Below are 15,364 nucleotides of genomic sequence, written 5' to 3'. Positions count from 1 at the left end.
AATAAACATTGTGTACACAGCTGCAGGAGGGAGCAGGGAGGTAGCTGTGATCAGAGACCGTAGGTAACTTTCTGAAGATGGTGGTGCATCTGGCACCATGTAGTTGCTGGTCAGAACAGTTTTGGAATTGGATTTTGTCCTGCAGTGATGGTGACTCTTTGAAGAGGAAGGCACTTTTGAATATTTGCATTGCTTTGAAGCCAGTGCCAAGGAGATGCTGTGACTTATTGCCAGTCAGAGGCAAAGGTGGGTGTGTAAGGTTTTCATAATGTAGGAACAAAGATGGTTGAAAAAAGGAGATAATCATTAATATTGTCAGTAAAATTTGTTGACCCCCCAGGGCAATTTGGAGGAGTCATAGCTGTTTTTAGAACCTGGGGCTAATCACTGTATATCAAAGATTAGTTAATCCTGGGTTGAGGGCATGAATTTGGGGTCAGAGTTTAGGTGTGCCGATTTGTGACTTCGGGTGTGTTCAACCTTGCTAAGCCTCAGTTTCTTCATCTGAAGAATGAACAAACACAGAAACAGTTTGTTACTCAGTTCTTTGTAAGGAACAGATGAAATAACGCACAATGCATTTAAAGTGGTATATGAAATCTCTTTTGCCTCTGAAAGAGACATAAAATGGAAAGTTTTATATATAAAGTTTATATATATTTTTATCCTTCAAAATACTTACGATCGTCCAGTCTAAATTATTTGACTTATTTGAATCCCAAATAGTTTTTCCTAGATCATGTTTGGATTTCTAGACTATCCTGGTTGAAGGCGAACACTGCCTACTAAGAAGTCAGGGATAGGGCTTCCCTGGTGGTGCAGTGGTTAAGAATCTGACTGCTAATGCAGGGGATGCAGGTTCGAGCCCTGGTCCGGGAGGATCCCACATGCTGCGGAGCAACTAGGCCCAGGCGCCACAACTACTGAGCCTGTGCTCTGGAGCCTGAGAACCACAACTACTGAAGCCCACTTGCCTAGAGCCCATGCTCCACAAGAAGAGAAGCCACCGCAGTGAGAAGCCCGGGCACCGCAATGAAGAGTAGCCCCTGCTCACCACAGCTAGAGAAAGCCCGCGTACCGCAACGAAGACCCAATGCAGCCAAAAATAAATAAATAAATATTAAAAAAAAAGTCAGGGATAACAGGTTGGTTTTTGGCACTGTCCATCAAAACTGGGGTGGCATTTCTAGAGTGAGTAAGGCAAAGGTCATGTGAACTTGGGACAGTTCCCACCCATTATGTTGTTTTCCTCTTCAAAAAGTAGTCTGGAATTTGTTTTCAGTAGCTAAGTTCATTATCTAACTGTCTCCAAGCCATACCTCCCTTCTCCAGCTTTATGAAAAGCAAAACAAAATCACTAGGCGCTCACATCATCCTTTCAGGAGGATCTGGAGATTGACTAGCTGACAATCCCAGAGTCTACAGATTTGGGTTCAGTTAAGGAGAAGAATATGCCACCCACTCCTTTTACCACTCTTTTTTATCCACAAGGGTTAGGAGAAGTTTGCAGCATGGGGAGCAGAAAAAGGGGTGGGCAGAAATAAGATCCAGCTTTGTTGTCATATGTACCCAAATAATACATCTGCCTTGATAACTGCCTATCTGGGTTTACTGGGAAAGGGCATGAATAATAATAGTGGGAGTATGAAGAATTAGCCTTTAGACCTACCCAGCTTGTGGAAATTCAGAAAATGGAATTCAGAAATGTACGTTTTTCCAGCTTGTAAATCCAAAAACAATGGGCTTGTTGGAAGAACTTTTGAAACTTGTTCTTTTTTGAAAGCATTATTGTGTTCAGTGGGTACATGTGCTTTGCTCATAAAAATGTGTGCCTTAATCACATTGCCAGCGAAGCTGTGGGTTTTACTGTCAACAAAGTAATGTAAGATGTGGTATCTTTTCTGCAGGCACCAGATTTTCTTAAAGAAAGGAGGAAAATGCTGCTGTTAAGCAGAAAATGCTGTGTTGGCAGAAGTATATATCTTATACTAGTGGAGAATGATTTAATTCTTTGCCACTTGGTTTTATCGTAATCATTCCTAAGGTGATTTTCTTCCCCTCTTAGTTATGCAGTAGCCTGCTGGCTGACATTTAACTATTGACTGTTAATCTTGGGGAATGAACTACTGTAATTTACCTTCAAGGGTACAGAGACAGAAAGGATATTCAAATGCTTTTAGTGCCTTTTTACTTCCCGGTGATGTCTTATCCCAGAAACCTTATGAAAGCTCCAAAACTAAAAAAATTTGGCAATAGGAAAAAAAGGAAAACTTTCTTAAGTAGAAAATTCTATGAGTTTCTGTAAAATTTTGCTGTCTTACCCATATATGAATAACTGTGGTCTTTTAATTTTCGTTGTTTTATAATTCCATGGATGGTGATGGGTAGAGGCAGGGGAGAGGGGAAGCTGAGGTAGGAAGCCAGGCTGGAGAATTAAAAATGATGTCTTTCTTTGCGGGTACCCCCTTCACCCCCTCCTGCTGGCTTCTTGACCGTGGGACCCAGCCGCATCACTTCCTGTCCAAGTTGGCACTGGTGGTGGCACAGTATCTCTGCCCAGTGTTCTCAAACTGCAGCTGGCAAGTTTCCAGTAATAGAGTCACCCAGAGGAACAACTCAGCCTCCTTTTTGTCTCTCTGTGCCGCCTTGGGCAGCTTCCCCAGCCCCCAGTCTATCTGTCCCTTGCCTTTTGGAATAGCCCCATTGAGTCCCCAAACCTTGCCTTTGATTTGTAGAGTGCTGGCTTCCTGAACATCCAAGTTTGCTTCTGTTCTCTTCTTTTATGCTTAGGCCCTAAGTCTTCCCTAGGGAATACTTTCCTGGGGGAGAAAGGAAGGATATATTCCTCTCCGCTTATTTTTCCCTCTAGACTGGGTCAAAAAAATAGCTCACACTTTTGAGTGCCTACTCTGTACTCAGCACCGCACTGTGGACTTTCTGTGCATGACCTCATTTAATCCCCAGAATAGTCCTGCGAGATGGGTGCTACTGATAACATCATCTCTGTGTGCAGGTCAGAGAGGTTGTTTGCCCTGGGTCACATGGCTGGGAGGTAGCAGCATTCCAAGGACAGCCCCTTTGCTCATTGCCAAGTGAGACAGTCTGTACAGTGAGGCTGCTGTGTAGCAGAGGTGTTCCCAATTTGTCAGGGGCCTTCCCCCACTCTGGGGTTTTACTTTCTGAGCGCACAGTAGGCAGCATGGTAGAATGGTAGTGTGTGTGATTTCCTCTACTCTTGACCATTTAGCTGTATTCTCTAAGGCAGTTTATGTTTTCTCTCCCGTGTTCTTCACTTCCTTCTGAGTCCTCCCTAGCAATCCGTAACATCCATATGTCTATGAACAGGTCTGTCCAAGGCCATCTAGACTTTTTCTACCATCCTCCTCAGAAGTCTTCCAGGCTCCACTCACTGCCAAATTCTAAAGCCACTTCCATATTTCTTGGAATCTGTTATAGCAGCACCCCACTTCCAGGTACCAAAGTTTGTATTAGTTTTCTATCCCTGCTGTAACAAAATCCACAAATTTAATGCTTAAAACGACACAAATGTATTACCTTACAGTTCTGTAGGTCACAAGGTCAACGCAGGTCTCACATGGAATCAAATCAAGGGGTAGGTAGGACTGGTTCTGGGAGAGAATCTGTTGTTTCCAACTCGTGGAGGCCACACCTACGTTCCTTGGCTCATGGCCCCCTCCTCCGTCTTCATAGCCACCATCAGTGAATTGCGTCCCTTTCACGCTTTGCATTTTTCCTGCTGCAACTTCTATCGTCCTGTCTCTCTCTGACCACAGCCAGAAAAGGCTCTCGGCTTTCAGGTACTTATGATTATATTGGACCCATCTGGATAACCCAGAGAGATCTCACCTCAAAGTTCCTTAACTATAATCGCACCTTCAAAGACCTTTTTGCCACATAATATAACATAGTCATAGGTCTGGAAACGAGGACTTGGACATCTTTGGGGGTGGGGTGCATTATTCTGCCTACCATACAAGGCAAGGTATGAACACATTACACAATTAACTCTCCTGTCTTAGTTTGCAGCCAGCATTCCTATAGGTCAAGCATGTGGTTTCTGATACAACAAGCATTTTATTCAGGGCTCATGAGTTCCTTCTGGCTGGCAGCATGCATCTAGCAGGACAGGTGTGAGATGAGCAAAAGTTGTTGGAAGACTGGAAGCTTCCTGCTTCCCTCTTTTAGGGAAAAGGAGGGATAGAAGCAAGGAGACCACTTGGGTTTTGACTGTCTTCCTTATTGTGAAATTAAGAACTAAAACTAAAACAACAAAAAGCCTTTCATAACGGAAATACTAGTACTGGTATATAAAATTGACCCACCTCCTAAAAGGCTTTCTTCTCTGAAGACAAAGTTCAGCTGCATTGTAGTTTGAACCTCTAATCTTCCATGGGAAAATCGGACCCCTCTGAGGCATTGGGTGTGTTTCTGTTCAGGGTCCCCTTGGGGAGACAGGAAGCCCCCTCTCCGCTTGCCACCTGGAATTTGATGCCGCTTCCCCTCTCGCAGCTGCTCAGCCTGTAGGGCCCTCACAAGTTAAATCTTGTCTCAGGAAATAATTTGTTAGAAGATCAAAGCATGGATGGGATAAATTAATTTTTGAGCAAACCACAGGTCTGGGAGAATGTAAACATTGTCTCTTAAGTGCTACTAATGTCCTTTATGAAGGAGTAATTTGGGGGGTTCTTTTTTTTCTTCTAAGATTATAGTTCTGCATTTGATTGGTTCATGTCTTAATATATTGAAAAAGAGCTCTGAAGACTTGCACTTGAGGCAGATAAGGCCCTGAAGTAGCCAGTTATGTCTATGGATTTCAGCACCTATCTCATTTAGAGCAGTGGTTTTCAAGGGGGTTGCGGTGAGTGAATTTGCCCCATAGCGGGCATTTGGTAGTATCTGAACGTTTTTGATTTTCATGATTCAGGGGAATCTAGTGGGTAGAGGCCAGGGATGCTACTAGATACCCTACAATGTACAGGACAGCCCTCACTACAGACAGTTATTCAGCCCAAAATGTCAGTCGTGCTGAGGCTTGAGAGACCTTTAGAGGGGTCGTTTTCTGTTTTTCACTGGTTTGGCTGTGTCTTTAACACTGCACATAGACAATTTCTGTTAGGTTTCCAATCCTTTTAGTTTCTCCCTCAACACAGCCTCTTACCCCTAGTAGGCTCAAACACTTACCTATTGAGTTGATTTCTTCCCCTACCCTTGTTAAGGTAGTCCTCCTTTTTCGTCTCAGAGCAGAGCTTTTGGGGGCAGCATTGACAAGCAGATAGCGGCAAAGTCCGCATGGTAGGGAGAGTGGAAAGAACACAGCTTTGGACTTCTCTCAGCCTCTGCTTTCCCATCTGTAAAGTGGAGGTGACAATAGCACCCAATTTAGGGTGACTGAATTTAAGAAAGATGGTGTTACAGCATGTTTGGCATGTAATACCGCTCAATAGATGTCTTCTTTTGAGGCATGTTCAAAGTCCAAGGAGCCTAGGACCTCTTTTTTTTTTTTTTTAAGTTGCATATAAAGGAGAGGCACAAATTCTTAAGTATTCAGCGTTGTTCTCAGCTCTCCAGAAAGGAGGAGAACTTAAAGCTTTTCAGTAAAGTTTACTCCATGATTGACAAAACAGTCTGAAAAGTACCTAAGAGGCATGTTTTGCCTCAGGCCAGAGCTATTTTAAAAACTAAAATGACAGAAACTAGTTTAAGTTGGAACATTCCTGACTTAATTATAGATACCTGTAAAGGTTCCTTTGGAACAGATGGGTTTCTGCCATCGGGTACTATTTGGAAAAAGCTATTTCTTGCTCAGGTACTTGTTTTGAGAGTAAGCTTAGAACATAGGCTTAGGAGTAAGATTTTAAGAAAATTCTATCTGTTGCAATCACAGCCTCATTTTCCCACTCGTAAAATGGGCATAATACTACGCCTCTCAGAAGATAGCCATAAGAATCAAATGAAGGCATGTTTGTAAGACATCTAGCTTCATAAATGATACCTGTTAAGGTTACAGGTTGAAAATTTTCCAATTTTAAAAAGTCATGTAAGTAAGTGTGTTGAGAGGTAACAAGAAGTTAGTTTTTACCCAACCTATTTATTAGTATTTCTATCCAATTATATATTTGAGAAAATTGGACTCACTGCTCCTTTTATGGAGGCAGAGTCAGCACAGATCTCTGTGCCTTACAGTTCTCGTGCCACCAAAGAGTGACTGTTCCATGTTGTGCTGTCAGTGCCACCGGAAACTAGCAGGGAGCAGTTTACAACACGGTAAATCCAACTGATATTACAAAGTTGTTGATGGTTGCAAAATTTGACATTTCTCTAGTTAATTTCTATGCCTGTCAGTTTGCCTCTCACCACCTTCAAAATCTAAGTCCAAATCTTTCTAGGAGGCTACAGACTGTCTCTGCTTCATCCTGATAATTTCCCCATTTCACATCTCCTAACCACCTATTTTCTCAGGCTGCCTTTACTAGTTTGCATTTGTAGACCTATTGCTTAGTAAGTAGAACATTTCATGCTACGCTGTTTCCCCACCTTGTTATTTTTCTCGAGGACTAGTTCTATTTCATATATTTATATGTATGTGTTGATGTCTCTATAGCTTCTGGTGCAGAGAGGGGTATTCTGTAGTTTTGCTGCCTATATTCGCTTTTGATGATGAGCCATAACAGATTTGAGATTAGCAGTTAACAGAGGGACCAGCCAACACTGTATGGAGAACTAAGCAAGGTTGAAGCTGATGGGTGGTGAAAAGAGGAGAAGCAGCATGTTTAGTTGGGCAGTCAAGCAAATAAGCAGAGTAAGTGCTCTGATAGGGGAGTCACAGGCTATTATGGGCACATAAAACTGGGAACAGGGCTTCCCTGGTGGCGCAGTGGTTGAAGATTCACCTGCCAATGCAGCGGACGCGGGTTCGAGCCCTGGTCTGGGAAGATCCCACATGCCGCGGAGCAACTAAGCCCATGCGCCACAACTACTGAGCCTGCGCCCTGGAGCCCACGAGCCACAACTACTGAGCCCACGTGCCGCAACTCCTGAAGCCCGTCCTCTGCAACAAGAGAAGCCACCGCAATGAGAAGCCTGTGCACTGCAACGAAGAGTAGCCCCCGCTCGGCACAGCTAGAGAAAGCCTGTGCGCAGCAATGAAGACCCAATGCAGCCAAAGATAAATAAATAAATAAATTAATTAATTAAAAAAAAACTGGGAACATTAGTGGGAGGTGGGGTGTCAGAGAAGTTTGAGCTGAAACCTGTTGGGTGAGGTGGAATTAGCCAGGTGAAGCGGTAGATTTGGAGAGGCTACTCCAGTTAGAGGAGGAAGAGCATCCTGTGTTCAGAATCAAAGAGAGTTTAGCTTGTGATTTCAACTCGGAGGGTGCAGTTGGCTGGGGGTGGGGTGTGGCATGGGGAGGAAGGTCATAAAGGGCCTGGTAGGCCATGTTAAGAAATTTGAAATTTTATCTCAAGGGTGGTAGGAAATCATTGTAGAGTTTTAAGCTGTTGAATGATGCAATTAGAAGTGCAGGTTGGAAAATTCCCTCCGGCTTGGGGGATGTGAGGGTGGCAGGAGAACTGAGGCAGCCGCAGTGATACCCAGGTGGGAGAAGCCTTAGTCTGGGCGAGGGCAGGGGCCAAGGGGCTAGAGCAAGGTGGACGGAGTGGAGGTTTAGGAGTAGGGGCTCTGAGCTGATTGAATGGGGAGGGAAGCGTGGAGCACAGTGCCCGGCTTTCTGGGAAGGCTGGCTGCTACTACGTGAGATGAATCCTGGGAGGTTTGTGCTGCGGGATGATGAGCTTATTAGGTTGAGTTCTAGGGTCTGCAGGACAGCAGAAGGGAGATGTCAGCTGGAAATCTGCATTTAAAGCAGATTTAAGAGCACAGTGAGTTGAATTCTGTGAGTCTCCCCCATATGGATGGTCATTGCAGCTGTGAGGTAATAAGACCACCAAGTTGGGGTGGCGTTGCAGAGTGGGAGAAGAGGGCTGAGGGCTGAACCCTGAAGGGCAGCCTGCAAAGGAGACCAAGGAGGGATGGCCACCAAGGTTGGAGGAAGCCCTCAAGGGGGCATTTCAAGGAGGGAATAGTTACCAGTGTCTGGTCCTGTGGCGCCCTGAGGATTGAGTTGTATCTGCTGGATTTGGCAGCAGAGGCAGTTTCAGAGGCTTGATGGCTGCTGGGCCCAGAGCAGAGGGTGGAAGAGTGGGTGGGAAGTGAGGCGGGAGAGGCAGCCTGGGTAGATGCAGTGCTTCTGTTGGCCTGGGTGGAGCCTTTGAGGGCATTAGGAAAAGGTGTGCCCCCTGTGGGTGGAGACAGCCCGGGGGGTGTATGACTTGGTGAGTGGGCCATGGGTGGACTTTAGTTCCCATGTGCCACCTTAGCTGGTGCCTGTGTTTAGTGTGCAAACTACACCCCCATCCCCCATTGCATGGTGGCCTAGGGTAGATCGGCAGTTCTCAATCCGGGGCAGTTTTGCCCCACCCCCAGGGCGTGTTTGGCAACGTCTGAGGACATTTTTGGTTGTTACAACTGAACCAGGGAGGGTGGGTGCTACTATCACCCAGTAGGCAGAGGCCAGGGATGCTGCTAAACACCCTACGGTGCACAGGACGTCCACACCGGATGTCCATTGTGCAAAGGTTAAGAAACTTGGATGTAGATGAACCTTTCAAGATCTTTGTGAAGAGGAGGGTTGTGGGAGGGTGGTAGCTGAGGGTGGAGCTGAGAACAGTATCCTTATGTACTTTGGCACAGGCTCATTTGTGGCACTTTTCATCTTGCCTCCCCACCTCTGTACCATATAATTCTTATTCAGCAAGTTGCAGCTTTTCACCTGTTTTTTCTCCTTTAGCCATTTTCACTATCCACCCCTACCCTCCCAATAAAGACTAATGCGAGGTAACCTTGTGTCCTAATTTCTGTTTCTGGCCGTATTGTAAGACATCTGTATTTTAATACCATTGGTCAGGAAATTCTATTTTGGCAACCCAGAGACGGATGTTGCTTTGGCTAATCTAAAGTAGCCCATAATTCAGTGTCAGGTTGATAAGACTTTAATGCACGGTCAGTCAGCCCCTTGACTGTCAGGCTTGGAAAAAAGACAGGAAGTATTTCTTGTCTTTAGAAGCAAGCCTTGCTTCTGGCTTTGGGAAGAAAAGAGTACAAATGGTTCTCACCAGATAGGGTTGCAGCAGCTCTCCCAGCGTTTTGGGAACAAATCAAGTCATTATCTCGACCATGTCAAAACTGTGTTCCCAGACCAGTTGTTGTCTGAAACATTTGGGGCTGATGAGGAGAAGAATTAATTAGCAGCTCCCTCTCTTGGTGTCCTTTTTCAGCCTTCTCAGGTTGCAGCGTGAGAGTCCCTCAGACATGTGGGCTGCTTATTTGATAATCTGTGTTTTGCACGGTACAAAAGGTTGCTGGCGAAATATTGTGAGCCCCCCCTAACCTGGAGCTGCCAGTGTCCTGGGTCCAATGAACAGGGAAATCTACTGTAACGTGTTGTCAATGGGGAAGCACTTGAATTCACAGAACAGCCTTGGAGAGTCCTGGGTAAGTTGGACGAGCTAAGTTTTTTTTGCTTTTTCTGTTTTCAGGAATATTTTACCCTGCAACAGTGGGTAAATCTAAAGCCCTTGAAAGAATGAAGGCAAGCTTAATATTAAGGTTTGTCAAAGAGTGTGCAAGACAGTGAGAATGTGTGGGTTAAGAACAGGAAGCATCTTAATTTTAAAATGGTGGTAGTGGAGGTGGATTAAAATGAGATATGCATGCTGAATGCAAGATATGCCTCGGTTTTGGGCATATTGTTTCCGAATTAATTATTGTATATAGAGGCATATTTTAGGCCCCTTCCTATTAAATTGATTTTTCATATAATTTAAAAAGATAGGGCTGATGATAAAAATTCTCTTCCTGCGTGGTGAGTGTCAATATACAAATAGTATAACGATGCCTTTTGTGTATCTGCATGTATAGCCCTAACCCAGTCTATAATGTCACAAAATAGTAAAGCACACTGTAACTTTTAAATTTCTGTAGTGGACCAGCCCATGCTGTGAAAGGGGAAAGTGGTGGTGGGCAGGAAATGGGAAGATTTAGGCTAAAGAATATTGATGTAAAATCTTATCCCCAATATGGCAAATTCATTGACCATATAGTTAAGAAACAGTTTGAGATGGCTTCACATTTAAAAATTTTTCCTTAGTCAGGACTGTAGGAAATATTGATAAACATTTATCCTGTTTTTAAAGTTCTCCATACTATGAAATTCATAATCTATCTTTATAACTACAATAGCATGTGGTTATGTATAGTTGAGAAAACTATTTCTCATGTGTCTTTGGTTTTGCCATATTCTTTTATTAAGGTACTAAAAATTCGTTATGATGATTCCTTGAGGAAAGAATATTTTTTCTTTCAGTTTCTTGAGATATAATTGACACATGGCATTTTAGAAGTTTAAAGTGTACAGCATAATGATTTGACTTACATGTATCATGAAATGATGACCACAGTAAGTTTAGTGAACATCTGTCATCTCATATGGATGGATTAAAGAAAGAGGGAAAAAATGTATTTTTTCCTTGTGAGGAGAACTCTTAGGGTTTACTGTGTTAGCAACTTTCATATGTAACGTACAGCACTGTTCATTGTATTCATCATGATGTACATTACATCCCTCATTCTCATTTCTCTTACAACTGGAAATTTGTACCTTCTGACTGCCTTCATCTAATTTCCTCTCCCCTCCACCGGTAGCCACAAGTCTGATCTCTTTTTCTATGAATTTGTTTGATTTTGAAGTATAATTGACCTACATCACTATGCTTGTTCCTGATATACAGCATAGTGATTTGATACTTCTTTTTCAAAATGATCACCATAAGCCTAATTATCTGTTACCATACAAAGATATTATGATATTATGTGCTATATTCCCCACACTGTACGTTTTACACCTGTGACTCATTTATTTTGTAACTGAAAATTTGTACCTCTTAATCTCCCTCCCCACTACCTCCCTCTGGCAACCACGTTTGTTCTCTGTATCTATGACTGTTTCTGTTTAGTTAAGTTTGTTCATTTTTGTTTTTTAGATAAGTGAAATCATACAGTATTTGTCTTTCTCTGACTTATTTCATTTAGCATAATACCCTCTAGGTCCATCCATGTTGTCGCAAATGGCAAGATTTCGTTTTTTGTTTTTTTTTTATGGCTGAGCAATAGTCCATTGTATATATATACACACCACGTCTTCTTTATCCATTCGTCTATTGATGGGCACTTAGGTTGCTTCCATATCTTGGCTATCGTAAATAATGCTGCAGTGAACATAGGGGTGCATATATCTTTTCTATAATGTGTTTGTTTTCTTTGGATAAATACCCAACAGTGGAATTCCTGGATCATATGGTAGTTCTGTTTTTAATTTTTTGAGGAATCTCTGTAGTGTTTTCCATAGTGGTTGGGCTGCATCAATTTACATTTCCACTAACAATGCGCAAGGGTTCCCTTTTCTCCACATCTTCGCCAACACTTATTATTTGTTGTCTTTTTGATAATAGCCATTCTGACAGGTGTGAGATGATAGCTCATTGTGGTTTTGATTTGCATTTCACTGATGATTAGTGTTGTTGAGCATCTTTCCACATGTCTGTTGGCCATCTGTATGTTTTCTTTGGAAAAAAGTCTATTTAGATCTTCTGCCTATTTTTTAATTGGGTTGTTTGTTGTTGTTGTTTTATGTTGAGTTCATTGTATATTTTGGACATTAACCCCTTGTCAGATACATTCTTGGCAAACATCTTCTCCCATTCAAATAGCCTTTTCATTTTATTGATAGTTTCCTTTGCCATGCAAAAGCTAAGTATCATGTAGTCTCACTTGTTTATTTTTGCTTTGTTTCCCTTGCCTGAGGAGATATATCCAAAGAAATATTGCCAAGGCTGATGTCAAAGAGCAGATTGCCTGTGTTTTCTTTTACAGATTTTACGGTTTCAGGTCTTACATATAAGTCTTTAATGCATTTTGAGTTTATTTTTGTAGATGGTATGAGAAAGTAGTCCAATTTGATTCTTTTGCATGTAGCTGTCCAATTTTCCCAACACCATTTATTGAAGAGGCTGTCTTTTCCCCATTGTATATTCTTGGCTCCTTTGTTGTAGATTAATTGCCTATATAATTGTGCGCTCATTTCTGGGCTCTTTTTTCTGTTTCATTGATCTACGTGTCTGTTTTTGTGCCAGTACCATACTGCTTTGATGACTGTAGCTTTGTAGTATAGTTTTAAACCAGGAGGTGTGATCTCTCCAGCCTTATGCTTAAGATTGTTTTGGCTATTTGGGGTCTTTTGTGTTTCCTTACAAAATATAGAATTATTTGTTCTAGTACTGTGAAAAATGCCATTGGTATTTTGATAGAGGAAAGTATTTTTATGGATAAATAAGGGAAAGTAATAAAGATAATCCTTATACCTTGATAATGTCAACAGTCTTTCTACCATATTGCAAGCCTCAGTGAAAATAATTAATAAAGGTTTTTTTTTTTTTTGCTTCAGGCAACAGCAGAAGATTCTCGGGGGAAGAATCCCAGCTCCTAGTGTTATTTAATTATTAATCCAGGAGGGCTTTCTAAAGCTTTGTCAATGATACATGGTGGATTCCTGCTTTTGTGATTACTCTAGGTGAACTTGGTACTTCCTAGGCTGTTATGCCCTCAGCAGCATGTATAGATGTCCCTGTTTGCTTTCTAGGACTACTTTCACAATAAATAGCAAAGATATTTGCCAAGGATGTTTGAAAAGAAAATGCAAACAAACCTATATGTATTTGAACAAACAGATATTCATGACTTATGTGAAAAAATCCAGTAGGTGTAGTATGAGGAAATTTTTATAAACAAACATCCTCCACCAGCTGACTCACATGTATTTATATATTATATATACATTTGCATAAAAATAAACAGAATGGTTATACTAAAATGTTAACAGTGGTAATTTGGAATTATAATTTAAAATTTCTTTTTGATTAGGATTTTTTAAAGTTTTATGATGAACATTTTATATTTATGCAATAAAAATAAAATGGGGGGAGGTAAGCGTAAATATATAAATGGCAGGAATTTTATAGTCTGGTTAAAAAACTATACATTGCATGAAATTATAGATGAGATTGTATAAATTGTGTAAAATTAATTTTTTATTTTAATTCCATTAATAATTCCAAAGAAGTTTCTTTTCTTTTTTCTTTAAAAATTTTTTTTGTATTGCTTCCACAGGAAAACAGAGGGAAAGGAGGCATATGTGAATTTTTGGAGTTTCATCTTTTCTTCTGATTTTATTTCTTCTCTATTACTTCGATAGTTCTTCTTCCAGGCCTGTTCCACAGCCTTCTGGAGGGAGTGGAGAATGCCCCATTGAAACCGTTCTGCAAGATCTTCCCCCAGCTTCCTATAGTGGCTATGACTCTGGGCCACTTGTCTCCCCGACGCCCCACTCAGCCCTGTGGGAAAAGCATGCTTTACTTAGTACATGGTGATCATGCCTCATTCTGTGGCCAACTTAGTTCAGTTCAAAGTACTTCAGTTTATTAGTGAAGAGAATTACCAAGAAGTTATTTATGGCAGAATTGAACTAGACTGATAGAGGAAAGCCCTACAGCGTTTCAAGGCAGGCTCTGTTTCACGGTTAGCAGTTTCTCATTCCTTTAGAATAAAAGACTGTTTTTTTCCTTCCTTTTCCTATTACCACGCAAACAGCTGTCTCAAAACACAGCTTGAGATGGGGAGCAACCTGGCTTCCACAAGCCCCAGGCTGCGTGCGGCAGTTTGACTTTTCTCTCTGCCCCAGCCACCTGGCTTGTTTGTTTGTTTCTTCTCCTCGTCCTCTGAGGCACAAGCGGCAGTGACTCCATGACATAGGAACTCGGAAGCTGGCGAATAAATCCCAGAGCAGGTGGCTGCCTGTTGTCTGTCTGGAGGAAGTGAACAGCGTTCTTCCTGGGACTGCATTCATCTTCTGATAGCTTCTAGAGGGCAGAACGATCCTTAGTTGGGGTTGGGAGATTGCACACACAAAGTCCTGGGGTCAAGAGGTTCCCTAGGGAAAACCACCTTGGTGGGCTTTGGTCTTTTCCCTCCATAGTAATTGAGCCCTTTCGGAGCAAGGACTTGCTTTCTGATGTGGGCATGTCTGGAACATCATTGGTCTCAATACCACTGGATTAGATGAGGATTCCAACAGTTTCCTATGGGGGGAAAAAAAAACCACATTGCTGATGGGATAAATAAGTAGACTTAATCTGTGGTAGGATCCCCCCTGAGGTTGTAATATGTAGTATCTTTTAGATAGTGGTAATTCTAAAGAGAAGCTCTGATCTTTAACTAGGTTTTATGATAGCCATTAGGGTGTTTATTACCAAAAATCACTCATTATTTAAAAACATGGTGCAAGCCACCCTTTCCTCCCCTTATCTGTGCAGAAGCCTGAATGTGGATCTTTAACAATATATACCTTCAGGCTAAGCAGCAAGAAACAGATAAGCGATCTCCCACCCTGCCCCGACAGAAAGTAACCTGGACTCCTTTTAGGATTAAATCCTCTCAGAGGTGGGAGGCAATGGCTAGCAGCCTGAGGGGACATACAAGCTCTCAACTCTAGGTCTTTGGGTTTATGGCAGGGAGGGGGTTAATTACTAAAAAAAAAAAAAAAAAAAAAGGCCTTGTAGTCTTCTCTCCCTAACCCTTCCATTTTATCCACTTTCTTTTTCCATCCTTTTCCTGAGCTGTCTTTTGATTTTCTTTAGCCCTTCTTCCTTTTCCCACACTCCAGAATAATCTGCCGTATGTTTAGCAGTTTCTCCAAAATAATGTAGCTCCAGGAATCTTTACTTTAAATCTAGCCCTCTTTCTGCCATATCACCGTGTTTCACATCTTGAGAAAGTTGAGTGGGAGAGATTAAAGGAAAGCTGGAAAAGCGATGAGGGGCCAGAGAGGAGAGCAAAGTAGGAAACTGAAGGAAATAAAGGGACCTGACATGAATCGGGTGGCGGGTTCCTGATTGATACCACATGTACGGCTGTGTATAACCAACACTGTGGTGAGGAGACCAGGAGGCTTCTCTTCACCCCCCAGGGCTTTTCCCGGGTAAAATAAAGGCAGAAAGATAAGGGGAGACCACACTGACTAGATGGGAGATATAGTCCTTACCCATGATGGCATTTAATACCAGCTCCAGTATTCTAGATTATTTGGTATTATCAGCATGATTCCCAGAATTCTTTCTTGACTCTGAAGTTAGCTGTCTCTTTAAATGCAGAAGATCCAAAGTTGTTTCTCAC

At 42.2% G+C, this 15,364-nt stretch overlaps 1 protein-coding gene across 9 annotated transcripts in view; it reads left to right on the top strand.

The window, feature by feature from the left end:
* The window catches only part of KANK1 (KN motif and ankyrin repeat domains 1), a 193,185-nt gene that overhangs the window by 28,245 nt on the left and 149,576 nt on the right, over positions 1-15,364 (top strand). Inside the window, exon 1 of one of the 9 annotated variants that reach the window (XM_079927390.1) lies at positions 9,192-9,574. The exons of the other annotated variants lie outside the window; for them this stretch is intronic. The gene's annotated coding sequence lies outside the window, so the exon portion shown is untranslated. Of the gene's footprint in view, positions 1-9,191; positions 9,575-15,364 lie in introns of those variants that run through there. 9 annotated transcript variants of the gene reach the window in all.

The sequence above is a fragment of the Stenella coeruleoalba genome (genome assembly GCF_951394435.1).
Source record: "Stenella coeruleoalba genome assembly, chromosome: 7".
Lineage (NCBI taxonomy): Eukaryota > Metazoa > Chordata > Mammalia > Artiodactyla > Delphinidae > Stenella > Stenella coeruleoalba.
This window is presented reverse-complemented; position numbering and strand designations above follow the sequence as displayed.